Below are 15,372 nucleotides of genomic sequence, written 5' to 3' on the forward strand. Positions count from 1 at the left end.
ATAGATTGGAAGTTTCACAACGCAAATATGGTGAGATATTAGAGCAGGACCAGGACCGGGATCCATCATATCCACCAATCAGGGAAGGGCCTGATCAGGAAGTGAACCATTGGCAAGTTTGGAGTTCTCGAAAACTCTGCGTAGAAAAACGCAAAATGTCGCAAAAGTGATGATTTCAAAACCAAAAGGCTTCAGTGTTGATGTAGCCTCAAACTGCGTGTTGGGTTGTACGAGTAAGAGCACGGTGCCGTGGCTGCTGCTGTGTGGCTGAGGCTACAGAAGTGACACGCAGGCTCACACACAACCTCCTCCTGTTGTGTGTGTGTGTGTGTGTGTGTGTTTGTGTTTAGTGTTTGAAAATGTGTGTGACTCAAGGGTCACCTCTAGGTCACGGCAAGGAGGAGGAGTGCTGTACCGGTGATTTATGGCTCTTGCAGCACTATCAGGCAGGCCCTATTTTCCCAGAGGTCTTTGCAACAGGAGTCAGACTAACACACCTCTGCTTCTTTCCTGCGAGCCAGCCGACATCGTCTCCAGCCCTCACCCCTCGTCTCCCTCTGCAGCTCCTTATTATTTTCTTCCAGTCACTCATTTCCAGCTTTACATTCAGGGGTGTAGTGGAGGGTAAAGCTGCCCACACCCCGTTCACTCACCTTTCTATTTGTGGATTTGTGGTTTGTCTGAATTGCCCTCAATACTCATAGCCCAACATATTAAAACATGTGAAAGTGAAGAAAGTCACTTGAGGATTTGATCATTTCAGGTCTGATTTGGTGTTGATGTGTCATGGTATCTTCATCCATCCTCACTGTATCTGGATCAGATCAGACCGAGCTGCATTTTTGAAAATTCATTCATGCATGTGGAGCGCGAGGAGGTTTTCCGTAGATCTATTTCAGATTAGATATGTGAGGATCTCTAACTCGTCATCCTCAGAGGTTGATTCCTGTTGACTTCGATGACTTCCTGACCTTCTGCCTGGCGCCACTGACAGGTCAAGATTTACCTTTGACCAAGACCTTGGTTGAAGACGGATCTTTCATCAAACTGTCTCTTGAAAAACGAATGTGCAGAATTCAGTGAAATGAAAAGTTAACAGAGACAGCTCATAGAGCGTAGAAACATACATCATCATCATGGTTCAAGATGTTGAAGTGGATCAGCTTCAACCAAAGAGAGGGGTCAAGGGGTCACCTCCAAGAGGCTGCTGCTATCAGGTCATCACATCTGCCCATGTTAATATAAGCATATGGAGCAAGTGCATTTAGGGCGTGTCCAAATCCACTTGCTAGTTTCACAGGGGGCAAAAGGTTCAAAAGATTTGTTCTTAGTTTCTTAATTAATCATGGGAGTGTTTTGGGCACAACATGCCATCTCCCATTCCCTTTAAAAGCCAGGTGCACCTTGGCGGATTGCTATCATAGGCCAGATAGTAAGAAAGAACCTTTCTGTGCAGCGGAAAGCGAAATCTCTGTCAGAGAGCGGAGTCTGTGGCTAGCAGCATTCTATCTCTCTCTCTCTCTCTCTCTCTCTCTCTCTACAACTTTTCCCTCCATGGTCCTGATTCTCTAGGGAAAAATGGAATTAGGAAGAAGGGTTTTATTTACAACCGTGGAAAGTCTGTCAATGATCTCCTCCAGTCTGTTTCAGTATCAGTGGGGCACATATACAACAAACAGCACGCTCATAGTTGCATTGGTGTGTGTGTGTGTGTGTGTTTGTGCAGTTCCGTGTATTGTACCTATAGTTATTTTTGCCTTCATTCCAATAGGACAGAGAGAGAGAGAGACAGGAAAGTAAAAGAGAGAGATTGAGGGGATGATATGCAGCGAAGGGCCGTGGGTCAGACTCGACCTTAAACACAGCAGTGAAACACTGCACCGCCGACTTCAGACCAGGTTTCTGTAGGTCAATCGCACAATGCCTTTCTTCTGCCTCAAGATAACAATGCACCAACAATGCACCTGACCAGACGTCATTTTAAGACCAACACAACCATGGGTGTCAGATGGGTGCAAGTATATTTGCTATTTAAACAATGTGGGTGTCGGACAGGAAAAATGTCTGAAACTAACTTCGCTTTGCATCAGCTGTAAGATGGGGCTTGGGTCTTGGCTGATAACAGCTGGGTTAGAAATTGATTTTCCCCCATTGAAGACAATAATTCATCTATTTGTGTGCCTATGAAAACACTTTCTTTTTTTTGATAATACTGTTGTTTGTTTGTCTTGTAAGAATCATCATTTCAGAGGTTCAGGTTTGTCTGCCTCATTATAAATCTACACCACTGTTCCAGTTAAATTACCGAACCTTCACATTTTGCTCTCATTTTTTTCTACCTCTCTTCTCTTTTGCCTTCTCCTCCTCTCTCCGCCTCTTATTTCTTAGAGCATGTCACTCACTATGTCGCTAATGCACTTCAAGGATCCTTCATATCTGGAGACTATTAAAAGGCCCTTGACTCTGCACCCCAGAATTACCTGTTGCAATCTCCTCATTTAGTTTCAGCAGCAGATTCCTCTCACACAAATCAATATGGGAGGAGGACTGTGGACCGTGTGAGGGGAATGAGTGGCAGAGGTAATAATCACAATCCACCATCGGAAGATGGATGTTGAAAATATAAAAAAACATTGCGGGAAAGATTATCTGAGCAAATCATTCCACAGGACCATCACCTAAACAAACAAACACAATCATTTCTGTTTTGTCTGCCATGACTGATGTGTTGCATTGGCCCCTGCTACTGTGGCCCCCTTCCGCACCACTTGGCTAACTCCAGCCTTATTAATTACCTCATTAGCAAATGAGAGGAAAGATACTGGGACTGCGTGCGCCTGTTGGGCCCGGTGGCCAACCGAGGCGGATGGAGAGCATGTCGGTGAGCGTCTGAAAGCTCAGGCTGCATTAACCTTTGCGTTTGTTTGGATGGACGGGCCTGTCAGAGGAAGGAGGATTTAGACTGTGATGATGGACGCCCAGAGATCAATGAGTATCAGTGGTCACGCTTAATGAGATGACATCAGGAAACGCTTTCCCTCCAGATATGTAGCACTTCACGAAACTCCATTAATTTACTTGTCCTTTCCTCGACTAATTAACAGTGTAATTAACCACTGGATAAAAGCTATTTTGCCCTATTCACATGCTGAGAACTGACTGAATAATTTATAAATGTTACAACTGTAGACGGCATGAATATATAATCAGTTTTCGTAGAGGCTTAGGAAATTTGATTGTTGCATGACAAGATACTTTCAACAGAAATCAAAAGAAATTAATCTCAGCTTCAGTTCGACATCAGTTTTACCCTTTACTTTGATCACTACATCACGTGCTTGGTTGGAATCAGTGAGTCAGAGGAAAATGGTGGGAAAGTCCAGCTTCAAACTGAAAGGAGTCTTTGGTTTGAGTGATGTAACATCTAAACTTTCAAGCAATAAAATTGTCAATTAAATTATTTCAGTTTAAACTGACAGTAATTAGCATTCCTGTTCACACATTACTGAGATGGCACTGTACGGATAAAATGACCAGAGGACCTCACAATTCTCTAAAGTCCATTAGGTAATTGGGGCTGGTGGTTGGGGAATTCCAGTGACACAGCTGTTCCAGATGTGATAAAATTCATGGAGGTGCTCAGGTAATAATTACACTCATTCCACCTCCCTCGGGATAGTAAAGTCATCTGGAGATGGCTTGTTGTAGGAAGGCCAAGTAGACTGTTAAGATGGAAGTAAAATGATTCCCTCCACTCTTCTGTGACCCAGAAGAAGTCCTCAGAGGATGGATGACACACCACTTGAAAGCCCACATGGAGATAGGCCTCTATAATTGCTTAGGTGAAAAGTTGGGGCATCTATAGGAATTGTTGGGCCACATGCTTGTTTTCTTCTGCCCCAGTATACGCTCAATTTCACAGCCAGGATCTGGTCCATATATAACATGACTGTCAGATGCTACTTCCACATCTCTGCCCGGAAGTAGAAGTATGTGGGTCCAGACTCTGAGGACCCTTGCAGATGTTGGGACAGAGGCTTCATTATGGCCTGTTTTCTATGATACGATATATATATATATTTAACTTGGGCTGTTTACCACTGTACTATTTAAGTCACTGGACTTGAACTGTTTGAATTTCAATAAAAACTGGAAAAATTGGGCTGTTCTAAAACTCGGTAGTGTATATAGACACACATAACAGGTAAATAGGGAGTAATTGAAAATATATGGCAACTGTTTGGCTTCACATACAATACACACATTGAAAGACTGTAACAGGACTGTAATAAACTGATGCAGACGTTCTTTTTCAAAATATAATTCAAGTTTCTTTGCTGTATGGACGTGGTCCAACATTATCACTGCTGCTTTCTGAGTTCACAAGTGAACAAAGGATCAAGTGTTGGTTGAAATTTGATTAAACAGGGACTGTTATGGGATCATGAAGGGTTGCTTGTCTCCACTTATAGGCATCTAGGTGAGGCTTTAATCGTCCGTATCGGTGGACGTCAAAAGGAAAAGGAGCAGCCCTAGAACAACGTGGGGCTAATTTCACTGCCAGGAGAAGTGATGAGTTGCCTCAATGGACAGTCAGGGGCCTTATTACCTTAACACCCATCAGTAATGAAGCATGAACCTCATTCAATGCGCACACACACACACACACACACACATACACACACCTACCTGATAGAGAACAGTAATTACTGTCCCCTGCCCCTGCTTTCCCCTGCTATTTGAATGCATTAGCAGTCACCACAAACATTCAGCAGATGCAGATGAGACACATGGCATATTCCTGAGGCCACAGCCTTGGCATTACACTTTAATGGACACACTTAAGCTTCAGTTAGATAATGAGAACATCTTTTCATTCCCTCCATCCATTCCTGCATCATTTTTTTCTGAATTCTCTCACTGTGTCTCTGCCTTTTCTTTCTTCCTGTAGACATGAAGCTGCTGAGCTCAGACAGTCAAGGTGATCTTGACTGAGGCCAATTAGCCCCATCCCCCACCCCCACTGCTCAGACTGAGGTTCACAATGGAAACGCTTGGGGAGAAAAGCAATAGGTTTACTCTCTAAACATGCCTGGCATAAGGACAGAAATCAATAGGCACTCGTGTAATTCACTTTGCAGCAGATAACTAGGAGGGGGGAGGGGGGATTGATAAGTTTGTGACGAGGAGAATAGACACTTACGGAGCATCAGCTTCATCAGTGCTCAGTGCTCCACATAGAAGGCTAAAAGGGTAGAAGCATACTGGACTGGATTGAACTGGACTAAATTTGACTGAATTCTTCTAAACTGAGTTAAATTTGCATATAACTGTAGGGCAGATTTCTGAACCAGGACTGAGTATGGAACCAAAGCACATTTTGACCTGAGTTTCTGAACTGAGTTTTACTCGCCCCAAAAGATATTTGATAATTTCCACATGAAATAGAGAAAGAAGTAAGCAGTTCCAGTGGAAAGTGTTTACATCAGTGTCGGGCCGTCAGGGCGAGCAAGGCAAGCAGTGTTTGGCCAGTTAAAGGTAAAAAGAGACATAATTAGTGTAGTGAAGTGATATCTCTCCTTACATTTGATCTCAGAACAGCGTTCTTCGGACCTTGTGCCTGTTTCATTCATCATGTAATTTACTGCCCTCTTGTGGTGGCAGCAGGGTATTGTCTCTTAAGCTAGCTTTACTTCCAGCTCTTTTATCTAAAGTTTCTGTCATTTTAATGGGTGTGACCGTGACCCATCAACAAAGGCTGGAGCTTGTCAAGCAGAGAGGACAGCAGCATTATTCAGAGGTTTGGTCCCAGGATAATTCCGGCATCTTTGACAGATGACTAGCGATAACCAGAGTCAAACAATCCTTCACTCAGCTTCTACTGCCCTGAGATCAGTTATGATATTGTAGCATTATACGTATTAAACGTTAAGCAGCAGTAGCAAGTAAACAAGCAAATTACACTGCTTCATCATCTCTGTGCAAGATCTACATTAAGTTTGAGAAGTTCAAGACAGAATATTGTTACAGGAGTAGAACAGCTCCATTCAGGAATCAATTAGTACGTAGTTTGTGTGTATAGCGTGCGAGAGAGAGACAGAGAGAGAGAGAGAGGTGATGCTGGCAAGCGAGCAGAGAGTTACCTTGTTAGTTAGCAGTTAGCAGTGTAGCTGTGAATGTACACAGCTTTGTATCTGTACTTTAGGCTGTTTGTAAGTAAATAAATGCTATGACCCAAGTTCACACACTGCTTCACAACCACAGTCCAGGTGCTCTGCTTGCCTATCTGTAAAAGTCGCCACACGCTGCTGGTTCACAGTCCGGTCTGGACAAAGTGTCTTGATTCATTAGCAACACAAATGAACTTCCATTAAATTCCACAGTGGCTAGGTGGTGGCAAAAATCTCGATGGATACTTGATAGTGTCAAATGGTTGACAAATGACAGTAAATAGCAAAATAAAGCAGTTTGTATTGCAATTTCAGCAGTTCAAATGAGTAGCCTTAAATGGTAGAAAGTTAAGTAGTAAACTGTAGGTATGAAGAAAGTGGTGAACTTCCATCTTCCCTTCAGCAGTGGAAGTTAATAATACGTAAATCAAGTTAATCCAAACAATTCCTGCAGTTCTATAACTGACAAACGCGCTGTCTGTACAAACTGTGTCACCTCACCCTCTGATCATCACCATGACAACACTGTACTGCAGGAAGTAGGACTGTATACTGGTGTCAGAGTGGAGGGAAACAGACCAGCAACAGAGGAAGACTGACTGTTGGTCAGGGCTTCATCCTACAGCAACATAATGATCACATGATGAAGACCAGCACAGTCTCCAGACCTGAACCCCATCAAGCTGGTTTGGGATGAACTGCACAGAAGGTGAAAAAGAAAATAAACCTGCAAGTGACACACATTCATGGGCTAAATTCTGCAACAGTGTTGGGACCAATTGGAATGAAGATTTTACTTAGGCTTTAATTAAACTTTTACATTAAACTGTAAATTTAAGTAACAACTTGAAACAGATGTGGAAGGTAAAGTCCTAGCTCCATCAGATTCTAGGTACAATATCTGAGGTCTCTGTCCAAAAGAGTGCAGTCCTAGGAACACCTAAGATATTTAAGGAAATGTATTGCATTGCAAAAAAATGGTAAATGGGCATATTTATCATTGTAGACCTGTATGAATAAAGGTATGATTTTATCTAAATTAGCACGGTATCTAACGCACCAGAGTGAAGGACCAGTCACAACTCAAGTGCCCCTGTATGCACATCTGAAGTCAAAATGAGGCTCAGATGTTTTCAGTTTTCTTTGGCTGGTTCTGCATCAGCGCGGCACCATGCTGTCGTTATAATAGAAGCACACAGACTTCAGGCCTACTCAGTCCAGGGTTAAGCAATAACTTGAGAGAGTCAGATTTAACCTCTCTTTCTGTATTTCAAAGGCAAAAGATGTCCTTCCACTTAGAGCCAAGCCGAGGAGCCAAACTGAATCAATTACTGTATATCCTCAGCAATTCTGTTGCATCTTCAGAGGAAGTCGCTCGACGCGTATCTTCAGAGAGAGAGAGCGATCGTATCTTTCTCTCACGCTTTCTTCCTCCATTTTTCTCTGCTGCTGTTCTGGGACAATCAATGTCTCCATTGCCAGGATGCTTCATTTTTACCTGCACGCTGATCAATCGCCTCAGTATTCCACTGACCAGTACCCCCCCCCCCCCCCCCCACACAACACACACACACACACACACACCCTTTACCCACACATGCCTCATTTTCAATTACACACAGCTAAAGACATGCTGCAGCAAAGAAGCGCCAAGCAGTGGCATCCATCACAGGCGAGCATGGGGATAAGGCTGATAACACAGCAGCAGCTGATAGCCCACCAGCTGACACACACACACACACACACGCGCACACACACACAAACACACACTCACACTCACACACACACACATACACACACACACACACGTAAATAGCCAGGTAAATATTCAGGCTCTCCTCCCTCCTCTCACACACATGCATGTGCAAACACAAACACAGACATCGTCCCTCTCTCTCCCCCTCTCTCATCCTCACCCTGCCTCCCTCTTAATCAAACCATCTGTCAAAATCTACACTGCAAAAAATTCTTAATCTTACAACACCAACAAGTCCCACACGTCTGTTTTTAAATAAGAGTTTTCAAAAATCTGACAGTGGAGCAGAGCTTATTTTATCAGGTCCATAGAAAGTGATATATGATCCAGCCTGTGTGATGTTCTGACTGCTGTGTCCTCTTTATTGTAATGTCACTGTGTTCCATGGTCCGATTCCTTGGTTCGACCTTTGTTGCACGTCACATCCCCTTTCCCCCTCTCCCCACACTTCCTGTCTGCCTCTTCACGGTTAACACACAAATAAAGGCAAGAAAAGGACTGGTGACCATAACTACAAAATAAGACCCAAGCTGTAATAAAACAGAATCATGTTGGAGACTACAACCCTCCTGTCCTCTTCATCTGTCCCCTCTCAGCTTCCTTTTCATTTGTATAATTACGAACCCTCTTCTCTCTGCCTCCTCCATCTGTCATGTTCCCTCCGTCCCTCCCTCCTCCTGGCGTCCTGATCCACCAGGTTCATTCACTATGTAAACACACGTTACCTCTGTCTGTCTCTTACTTCCAGCTTGGCTCTAACACACTCCGCCTCTGCTGTGTATCCTCAGGCATTGTTTGTCCATGTCAATGCTAAGCCGCGAGTCTCAAGGTATACACTCCATGGCGTCATGCGGAAGCTGTGTCAGGCATATTAAACAGACAATAAAGCCGACCATTGTGCGTTGTAAAAACAACAGTAACCTGCCCTGAGCTTCAGAGAGAGATTTACTGAGTGTTGTAGTTTCTCTGTCTGTATACATGCTTGTGTCTCTGTTTATTCTTTCCTATGAAAGCTGATACTGCGAATCTGCCACTTGATATATAATATATGTAGGCTTTGGGTGATGAGATGGTTTCAGGTGTCTGCGGTTTTAATCAAGTTTCATTTACAGCTGTAGCAGGGAGGATTCCTAAAAACTCCAGCTGACTTATGAAACGAATTCACTGGAGAAGAGCGTGAAATTCAAACTGGGCTTCACCATGTTTAAAGACGGCGTTTCTGTGATCAGTGTTAATTCTTCTCCTCGCAGGAAGTGAAATACAAAAATATTGTCTAAACAGCATCAAGCACGCACTCGAGGGAATCTGGAGTCACCCACAGAGGCGCAGCTGCTCGGGGGCCCGCGGCTCATTAGGTACGCCCATTCACAGCTCATTCACATCTCTGCCTGGCCAAGTTTAACTTTGTATTCTTTCATGTCATTTTTTAATATTTTGATATATTTCTACAGTTGCTTTTTCTCTGTCCAGTTCATCCCACCCCAGCTCCAATGGGTTTGAGTCTGGGGACTGTGCTGCTCTTCCATCATGTTGAAGCCTCTGTCTGGTTCTGTTCTCTCTGTTTTGGCTCATTGTCCTGCTGGAAAAAAGAGCACAAATGTTTTTGTATCCTCCCCCAGATCTGAGCCTCGACACAACTAACTAATAAAAATCTGAAATTCTGTTTGAGCTTTGTCATATTGAGGGAAAAACATTTTTTTAGCATAAGGCTGCAACATAACAAAATGTGAATGTCACTTTCTAAATGCATTGTACACCAAGGTGCCTTCATACTTTGATTCATAGTTGGACCAAGGAACAGTAGTGAATGGAAATACCCTCTGTAATTAAAGACCTTGTCATTGTCTGTGTAAAAAGAAACTGGCATTACAATAAACAGTTACATAAACACAATGTCCTCTCCTGTAACAACTGTCCTGTTCTGAGCGTCTTATTTCTGACGTATTATTGAGTGTTTCAACTGTGTCGAATGACCGCTTTTAACCAAGTGAATCACCTCTTGCATAATGAGGAACTTTGAATAAATGATACAAGTGTTATGTGAGCAAAGAAACCATCAAAGTGAACTAGGCTGAGCAGGTCATAACGAATGAATGGCCCCACCACACTGACGCATGAGTCATTGCCGAGGGAACTGAGGTTCTTGATGATCGTAGCTTTCTATCCATGGGCTTCATCCCTGCAATGAACTGTATTTACCCACCAAAGATGAAAGACATGTTCAAAGTGTTTTAGAGGCTCTGACTCAAGCTTCATGTCCTGATGATGTCGCCTCAAGTCCAGTCTTTGTAATTATGGTGGCTATCAAGTAGGGATGCTCCGAACAAGTTTTCTTAGCCACCGATACCGATCATCTATGAGTGAGATCGGCTGATCCACGACCGATACGATCATTTTTGGCATCATTGCAGGTGACGTATGTTATATCAGTCTCAAACACTTTTGTAAAAGTTCTACACGGCCGATATGTTGTTTTGTTGTGGTGGCCTGTTGCGCGCCAGCGCAGTGAACAAGGTGGGAGGCGGGACTACACTACACAGCATACAGTGCTTGTCTCAGCTGCAGACACCAGAGCTGATCGGTTTGAAGGTGATCGGTGACTAAAAGCTTTAATCATCATCTTACTGATCATGTATTCTTAATCGGCCAATCCCGATCAGCGCCTGGCATCCCTGCGATCAAGGAAAACCTGGTCCTCGTTCAGCTGTTTAGCCTGAGCAACTCTGTACAACTACATGTCTGTTTGTTTATTTCTAAGCTGCTGGTGCAGAAACATCTCAGGCTGGGTGGTGATGATGCTCTCCAAGCAAACTGGCTTTGACAGTTTATTTTCCAGCAAGAAAAAAAAGGATGCTACAACACAACTACTAAGCTACAATAGCTTCTCTGTCATGGACTCTGGGTCTCATTCCTGTTTACTTTTGTCTGGTGGGACAAATAATGTCTTCAATTTCACTAAATAAGATGCATAAGATTGTAAGTGAATCTGTTTGTGGTGATTCTGCTGAGATAAACAGATTTTTCTGCAATTGAAACAATTTTAAACGCTGGTGCTTTTCCATCATCAGTTTGTAAATTCTGAGCCTTGGCTAAAACAGAAAACATCAGTGATCATCAGGGTTCGTTTCTCAGACTAGATGAAGCTCCTCCACAACCAGAGAATATGCTGTCACAGACAGAGGAGGATCTGCGAGCTGATCTTTATGAGGGAAACTGGTGTTGCTCTCCTCAGCGATGACAATTAACAGACTGAAGGAAATCATGACAGAAACTGCACAGACACACAACGATCTGCTTTCTTCCCGAGATCATCATTTAGGAAACAGGTCAAAACAAAGTCAAACATTAGATCAAATCACCATCAGCACGTGGCCACCTTGCCGGCATCTGGCTAAACAGGCAGCTTCACAACATGAGAAATGTTTTCTAGGTTTCCCCGCACAGGGTCACAACCCATATGTCATCTGTTTGCATCAGATCTTGGGGGTAGCAGTCATCATTAACTCCTTCAGTCCACCCTCTGAAGTGATTCACTCTGTCACACAGCAACCGCCCCATTCTTACTCCACAGTGTTTGGCACTGACTGAAATCCTTGTTAGTCCAAGCAGACTAATATTGAATAAGTCTCAGGGTGTGATTGCACCTTCTCGTTTCTGACTTACTCAGAAAAAATCAAGAGCAGAATCGTTTCTCTTTGGTCTCACCTCTGCTCGGACCGCTTGCTAAGATGCTCTGCACCGACTCGAAACACATCAGACTCCCATCAACACCCAGCCCCGACCCTCACCATATGAAAATAGCTCAGCGGTGCATCCGCTCCACGAGCGGCAGCAGCAGCATGTGATGTTTTTATGATGTTTCAATTTAACTGATCCCATTGTGGCAGGCAGGATCAATGGAAGACAGACACCAGAGAGAGCTTCAGATGGACTTTGATCATGAGAAACCCTGAGCCCTGAGCAAAACCAATCCACTCCATCTGCTGACGCAATCAAATCAAATGCGCCGGAGTGGAGTGTTCATATTGGTTTATCTGCTCTGATTTAAAGCAGGCAGAGGCCACGTGCACAACCAGAGAAAAATAGAAATCTAGGTTGAATTCAAGAGCATTATTCATCATTTATTAATTCCCTCAGTCTGCTGAATTTATGACGTCTCAACCTGAGCCACTGTTACACTGTGGTTACGCATTTACCATTATCCACTGTATCTGGCCGATACAGTAAATGTTCATATCAACAGCTGCACTGTTCTCGAGCCTCACAGCAGTGCAGCTTATAATGTGACATTTTCCCCGCAGGCAACTGGAGCTAAGTTCATGGGGTCGATAACAGTCATCCACTGTGGAGAGTAAATGTTCATTATATGTTTATTAGATCACTGAAAATCTTGTGTGCAAAGTTGGCATTTTGTCCTGGTCAAAGAGGCACCAAAATTATACGGTGTCATCATCTGGAGAGTCATTTGTGTCAGGGATTTAGAAACATGCAGTGTTCCTACAGTCTGAGTGGTCCCAGACTTCTGAACCTCACTGATTTGATGCTGATTTGCTACATTCCAAGTCTGGACCTCTAACTCCAGGAACACACTGCCCGTGTTGCGTGTGTGTGGGAGCTGCGTTGTCGAACTGCTGCGGCTCACACGTGTGTGTGTGTGTATGTGTGTGTGTGTGTGTGTGTGTGTGTGTGTGTGTGTGTGTGTGTCCTTGCACCGGCTGTGTCTCTGCTGCTGCAGCTCTGTCTCTCTACATAGAGTTTACATGTTACTGGAATGTAATTTCTTTTCATTATGAATTAATTTCTGATTTATTTTTGAGAGAAAATGTACCTAAAATGTCTTTGTCTCCACAAAACCAAAGTTCAACAGTCGCAATGAACACGCCCCACAGCCAGTGTGTTCCCAGCCTAAAGGAATCAAATATACTGGTTTTGGGTGGGGGTCTGAGCAGCAGGCATTGAGCAGGTTTCAGGCCACAGGAAGATGGTATATACAAGATGTCCTTCTTTAGCTGTGGGCTATATTTAGACTTATGACTAATGAAATGATGAGGTTTGTTACTTTACTGACTGTGGTAATTCTGCTGCTTCCACTTTTGCATTATCCACTTGAATAAATATATGAAATGAACTGAGCTGAACAAAGGAAATTATTAGCACAAACACGCAGCCTGAACATGTTCAGATATCTAAGTGTAAACTGACCAACAGAGCGACCGACATCACCATCTTCAGGCCCCGCGCCCCCATGGGCAGAGACTTGAAAGCGATTTATACGACAGAACATGCGTGCAGTGCAGCCCAGTGCCAGCCAATAGCAGCACCGCAGGGATGCCCCTTTATCATCTCCATGGAGATGAAAGGGCTAAAATCCTAATTCCATGCCGGATTAGCTATGTAGGGATGAAGTTAATTTGCTCTGCATGCAGAGGAGCTTGTGAGAGCTCAGGGGATGATCCAGGATCCTATTCACTCTCCTGTTGCAGCATATGGTGACTGTGTTTGGGTCACCTGCACGACTGAATGAGCTCCGTCAGGAAAAAAAAAAGAAGAAAAACATACACACTGATACATATCTACTCCCTGAGGTGTGTTTGAAGAAGGGGACAGCGACCCCCCTCTGTCCTTACATTGCTCCCTGATGTAATTACAGCCCTTAAAGATGAAGGCTTACTCACTGTTAATTAATCAATAGATACAACACGCAGGGGAAGAAAGGTAAAGGAAAACGCCAGCAGTCGGAACATTTCCACATACATCCATTTTTAAGAGGAAAAAAAAATGATGCTGTTCATCTATATTTCTGAAATGTAGAAGGAGCAGACTGTAAAAGTGGAATCACTCTGTCAGTCAAGGTCAGACGTTTGTGTGTGCATTCCAGCCTTTGCAAAAAATACACCAACATCTACTAAAACATGTACATTTCAGATGGCAGATGAAAACCAATCAGGTGAGTGTTTGATAAGTTTGATACATTTTGAGTGTAGTTGTTAGTGGTGACTTCGGTATAATAAACAATAAGAGTATAAAATATAATTACTATTATATATAAATATATAATAATACATATAATTTATTTGCAAGCGCAATGCAATATATTTAAAAGTTGAGGAGGATCATACATATATATTTATATTCAGTTAGAGGTAATTCTAACTTTTTATGAACTGTTTAGTGTTTTTTTTGGTGGGTTATTTATGTATATTAGTTCCTAATCTCCAAAGTAACTAGTATCTCTCAGGGCTGCTGTCGAGACCACCTGAGTCAAATCCAAGTCCAGGTTTAATCAGTTTCAAGACGGACTCCAGACCAGGTCAAGACTGAGTTGAAGAAAAGCTGTCTAACCTCTTCCATTCAAACTGCATTCAGTAAAGTGGTAAATGATTATGGATCCAGTTTCCACCTCTGTGCTTCTCTTACTGGATCTCAGCAGCGGTTGATACTGTACATCTTTTTATACTGACTGGAAAACCAGGCCGGGGTCTCTGTTCTCGTTCTCACATGGTTCAAATCTTTATTATCTTAAACGACACAGTATACTACATCAAGGGTTCCTGATGTGAAATATGAGTTCCCCAGCACTCTGTTCCGCCTCTGCCTTTCACCTCGTGGTCAAATTACACAGAGTCATGGAATTAATTTCCACTGTTACGCTGATGAAACTCAGTGACAGTGTATCTGCCAGTGAAAGCAGCTGACCTGTTCTCAATTGATCAAATTAGAAGTCTGGATGTCACAAAACTTCCTGCTCCTAAAATCTGATCAAACTCAGATGCTGGTCATTGGTCTGATATAGACACCAGTGTGATCAAGTTACAGTAACTCTCAACAACTGTGTCATTTGTCAAAACATGACAGCAAAGAACCTTGATGTGGTATTTGATCCTACCCTCTGTTCTCTGTTTTAATCAGCACAGGACCTTTTCCCATCTGTTCCCCCCCCCCCCCCCGGAAAAACCTCCCTGCTGGCATCAGACTGTCTGACTCTGTTGAGGCTTTAAATCCAAACTAAAAACTCATCTTTATGCTTTAACTTTCAGTTTGTGGCTCATTCTTAGATTTGACTTCAGGCCTGTTTCCATCCTCCCGATGGCGGGTCGGTGTCAGTCTCAGTGAATCCATTAAACCTAGCGCGCACAGTGGAGTCTGTGTTGTGATACCAACAACATTACTGAAGCAGATCCCAGCTGACATTTGGTGAGGGCGGGGTACACCCTGGAGAGGTTGCCAGTCTATCACAGGGCTGACATAGAGGCCCCGTTCACACCTGATCACACCTGTATTAACATCAGTCTCAGGTGATCCGATCACAAGTGGACAGCTCTACGTTCAGGTGTGAACACACCCGAGACGCAATGAGGACGCATTTAAGATCCGATCACTTAGACCACATTCAGAGGAGGTCTGGACCACATGTGTCCACATTCTTTTAGCAGTGTGAACGTGACT

Source organism: Seriola dumerili, unplaced genomic scaffold, assembly GCF_002260705.1.
Source record: "Seriola dumerili isolate Sdu_G_001 unplaced genomic scaffold, Sdu_1.0 BDQW01000088.1, whole genome shotgun sequence".
In the NCBI taxonomy this organism is placed as follows: Eukaryota; Metazoa; Chordata; class Actinopteri; order Carangiformes; family Carangidae; genus Seriola; species Seriola dumerili.